The sequence below is a fragment of the Apium graveolens genome, chromosome 9 (genome assembly GCF_009905375.1).
Source record: "Apium graveolens cultivar Ventura chromosome 9, ASM990537v1, whole genome shotgun sequence".
NCBI classification, from domain to species: Eukaryota; Viridiplantae; Streptophyta; class Magnoliopsida; order Apiales; family Apiaceae; genus Apium; species Apium graveolens.
Genome location: NC_133655.1, coordinates 166,722,775 through 166,727,816, shown reverse-complemented (window position 1 = coordinate 166,727,816; position 5,042 = coordinate 166,722,775). Strand labels below are relative to the sequence as shown.

Sequence of the window (5,042 nt, the reverse complement as noted above, 5' to 3'; positions counted from 1 at the left end):
TATATATATATATATATTGTGGACTTGTTGAGCAATTATGGCTCACCCTTTTGGTGTTACTCGTTTTGTTTTTCAGTAAAGACAGAAAATGAAACATATTCGGACTCGTGTGGTAAAGAAGCGAGTCAAAAGGCGGGACCCTCCGGTACCAAGGGTACTAATCCCGATTCAAGAAGAGAGTTTTGAACTACCGGAGCAGATGTAGTGTAGACAGATGTAATAAGTGTTTGAATAAACGAAATTTAGTTATAAAACATATGTAGATAGCTGGTTTGTAATAAAGAGAGCTTTGTAACACTTTTAATTTGGATTTGTAATAAAGTAGTGAATTATTCTTGTCTTCATACTTTAACCTTAAAGATCCTGAGTAGTATAAGAAAGGGGTTAGATATATGTTTATATATTTACTGTACAGGGTTTAATATTATTGTTAATTGGCAAGTAACCCCCAGATCTAAACCCTGGATTTGGAGGTTGTTACAATGTCTGTCTTTCCTTCAGTGGGGCAATTGCCTTCATATGTGTTAAGAGAAGGTGTTGTATTTCATTCAAAATACACTACCTACCTCCCCAGGACAAACAACCTTGAATGCATCTGCGGATACGGGATTTGACATAAATGCAAATCGCATCCTATTGGCAATGAATCAGATTTGACATAAATGTGAATCTAAGTGAAAAATGTCTTCACAGACACTAGAGAGAACTGAAGAACCGAATCCAAATATGATGGGTTCAGTTTTGCTCACAGAGATTCAATCTATGAAACAATCATATTGATGATAGGGAACTTGTCTTGAACAAGGATGATGATTCACGAACTCCCACTGCACCACTGATGACCTCCTTAAGGATGGCTACAGTGATTTCTTCTACAAGTACAACTAATATTTAGAGCTTTGAGTGGAGTGAACTCGTGAGGTTGAATGAAACCCTTAACCCTGAGCCGAGTGACAGAATGCAGTGTCAAACACCTCGAGAAAACATAAGTGAGACACTTACCTTACCAAATACACCACAAATTGACATGTCACGATATGTTCGAACATCAAATCGAAATACAATATTGAATGAACGAGATTGCAAAATTCTTTAAGTATTAATAAATAAAGATTGTCAAATTTATGAGGAATTAGCAAAAATGCAACGCCAATATCAAGAGGAATTGATTGTCAATAAACGCAAGTACATAGAGGAATAGCGATCATGGGCAATAATATTGAACATTTGAATATGAAACTTGCTTTGGTTACAAAGTTTAATAAAAATATTGGAGTTCGACATCATTGGAAAGTTTTATTATATTTTATTTTAAAAAGTCAAAATAATTAATATCATCTACCATACAAATCAATTAGTAACTATAATTCAATATAAAAGGAAAACTTTAAGAATACAATATAATTTTGATTTATTTCAATGATTTGTTTTCTGACAATAAATTATTCAACTAACATGTAAAATAACAATAACAATCCTTGGTTCCATCGGGACCTACACACCAAGCAGTTTTATAAATTTTTGGAAATTGATAATTGCACCAATATCGACAATTCCAGTCCTCGCAATAACCACTAATTGGTAAACTAGCATTACAAATTTTATTTTCTTCGACGTTCTTCATGTCAATTGTGATATCTTCTTTTTGATTCATCAAACCTCCTAAAAAAAGATACAAATATAATAAAATTAATTAAAATCAAATATTTAATAACTTTAGATATTCGAGTATTGAACAACCGATCTAAAATCATAAATTGATATCAATATTTTGTAATACGAATTTGTTTAAATATAAGATAAAATTTATATTGTGTATGAGTTTGGTGAAATTAATGAAATATAACAACGATACTTTATAAAAATTATTTAAAAATATCAAATTATTTATTATCGACAACAATAATAATCATGTAAGAAAGCTCAATAATACAGGAATTTATACATGTACATACCTCTCTGAACATGTAAATCCATACTTAAAACTGTATAAACTAAGTACCCGCAAAAAATGCACGAGATCATTTTACCCGTAGACATTTACAAGAAGAAGTATTATTTTGATAGATAACTTTTTGTGATATAAAGAATTACAAGAGCATTGCATACATATTTATAAGTATATTAAAAGATACGTGTATCTTTTAAAAAGTCATATATGTATAAAATTAATTCGATAAAGTTATGTTCAATATTCATATAAAAATTTATTTCTAAATAAAGTACCGTAACAAGTTATAAATATAGTATCAAATATTCATATGATATATAAAATTTTGGAAGAAAAAATTAAGTAATATATATTTATCATAAAGTTGTATCAGTTGATTAAGGTATATCACTCACAAAATTTAATATTAAATTTAAAAATTTAATCTAAATTTGTGTTTCATTTATTTAATAATAGAATCTTTATTTTTTTTTAGATTTTTATACACTGGGTACCATATAAAATAGATTATTTTATCATATTTTTATGAATTGGTCTGTTTTTCTCCTTAAAAGGGTTTTTCCTTTCTGTACTTTTGCAATATGTTTTGATTAGAATTTATGTTATCTATTATATCTTAATGAGCACTAGTGAAGAGCCCCTCAATTTTGTACTAAGAATGACTTTTTTATAAATATTTTGACCCATATTTTTTAAATTTGATCGGTGGCTCGACCTATATTCATAAATCAACTAATTCCTATACAAATATGCAAAGATCCATGGACTATCCACATCTTAAATGCTATTTAAAATTATTAAAAATTAATTATCAATATTAAAAAGATCAAACATATTATTAAAATAGATTTGTTATTATACCAAATCAATTATAGATCCACAATTCATGTGTTCAATAATTCAAATTCAAAAATCATTACTACTTTCCTTGATAATTATTATCTTCTTCTTCTTTCTTTGTTACAGGCCATATATATGAATCTCAATAATTGTATACATCATCATCATATATTGAATTAGTTGTACCGATGATTTGTTATCTATTATGCAATCGTACATCCGATAATGTTTAACAAAACCTATTTTTCTTTGTTTTGCAGTAATGATTATCACTGGATTAATCGCATAACGTTGAAGCTTTGAATGGGAGTAAACGTTCTACTAACTTCCATGACCTCGGACCTAGTATGAATCTGCATAATCATACTATTTCTTCTCTGTTTTGTTGAACGTTGATATTGATAGGTCTAATTACATAACAAAGAAGCTATGAATGGGAGCAAACGTTCTTACTACCTTTGATGACAACGGTCCTGGTATGAGTCTGCATAATCATACTATCTCTTTGTTTTTTAAGCATTTTCTTTGTTTCAAGGTCGTATACCAGGGCCTCTTGGTCCATTATCTCGTTCATCTGCACTATTTAAATACTGTTTTATTTCATTTTCTACTTCCAATGATTATTAATTTACTATTATTTTATATGCAGGTTAATTGTTTGATAAAATGCTTGAACCAATTTTCACGAACAATATGGGTATGTACTACACTGAACCAGTTTTCAAGAACGTGATGGGTATGTAGTACACGAGAGTAAATACAATCGAATTTTCCGCTTATGGAGGTTCGTTTTTCCCATTTAACTACAATGATTGATTTGGCATTAATTTAATGTGATACAGAGACCTTAACTTGATACAACTATTTTCATTTATCATTGGAGTAATTGATCATGTTTTTGTAGGTATTTAATGACCAAATTTCTACTTCTGCGCCTAAACAGGGCACCTATGCGTTTTGTTCCCTGAATATTACGATACATCATGTTAAATATATTATCCTATTGGAGTTTTTCTCTAACACCTAAAGGTTTTAGATGAGCTGGTTACTCAACATTATATCAGAGCTTAGGCTAGCGGGAGAACTAAGGTTCGATTCCCAGCCAGCCCCAACATTCTCACAATTTAATGTGGGCGCCGGATGCTTCAGGAACTAAGCTACTAAAAAGAGATGATCAAGGAGATATTAAGAGAACACCCAGCTGCACCCCTGTTAGTTGCAAGAAAATGCAGAGAGTTGGTGCAGGTAGAAGAATATGTCCAGGAATGTTGTTTGCGTTACCTATGATAGAGTTGCCACTTGCGCAAATATTGTACCATTTTGACTGGAAACTTCCCGAGGGACAAAAGACTGAACAACTTGATGTGACCGAGGCCTATATAATCACAAGTGGAAGAAAAATCATATGTATGTTATTCCTAAAAACTTATATTCCTCACAAGATGTAAGCACTGGAAACTGCAATTCTATATTTACTAGCAGTATAATATGGACTGGATTGTAAGGTTGATATATCTACATATTCTTAATGTGTGCTAAAGAACAAGTCAGGAAAATTTAGATTTGGCCATAGGTCGACCCGTTTAGCAATTTAAAAATATTAAAAAATTCACTTTTAAACCATTTAAGGCATTATTCTTATTTAATAAATATTAAACAAATTAAGCCATATTAGAAGTCTAGAGTGGGGGTTTGGAGATATTCTCATTATTATGAGAGGTGGGATGCAAATTACAAGTCGAGAGGGAGAGCATTAGCAGAATTACAGGAGATAAAAACTAAAGCACTTTCGCAAATAGAAGAAAAGCTATGTGAATAAGAGAGAAAGACATCTGAAAGGTTTAATAGCAACTTTGGATCAAATTGTTCAGTGTAGGCAAGTTTTAAAATGGACATATGCGTATTTCATGCCGTTTAAAGTTTTGATGAAGACAAAACCTTTTTAGTATGTACTGGGTATTTTATAGAGGAAGCTTTAGAAAAACTACATGAAGTACTGAGAATAAGCTGCAGATCTACTTTGGCGGTGATGGTGATTCAGATAAATTTGACGAGTTTAGAAAGCTGACAGATCATATAAAAATATTTTGTGCACTTTCTTAAAGGACTCGAGAATGGTATTTCAGAAGCTGATGATACTCCATTGGAAGAAGAGACCTGGATTTGTGAGAAATACACGTACAAGAATGAGTTTGAGCATAACATATGCTATCAGTGCTTACAAGGGGAGCGCCTAAAATTGAAGTGGCAG

The 5,042-nt window shown here is 31.0% G+C and overlaps 1 long non-coding RNA gene across 2 annotated transcripts; it reads left to right on the top strand.

The window, feature by feature from the left end:
- Nucleotides 1–2,891: 2,891 nt before the first annotated feature.
- LOC141682749 (uncharacterized) lies at nucleotides 2,892–3,922 on the top strand. 2 transcript variants are annotated; one of them, XR_012559933.1, is made up of 4 exons: nucleotides 2,892–2,942; nucleotides 3,052–3,267; nucleotides 3,441–3,575; nucleotides 3,696–3,922. It is a non-coding gene; the product is annotated as an uncharacterized LOC141682749 (long non-coding RNA). The 2 variants fall into 2 exon arrangements; XR_012559932.1 differs by lacking the exon at nucleotides 2,892–2,942 and having other exon boundaries at nucleotides 2,953–3,267.
- Nucleotides 3,923–5,042: the final 1,120 nt, after the last annotated feature.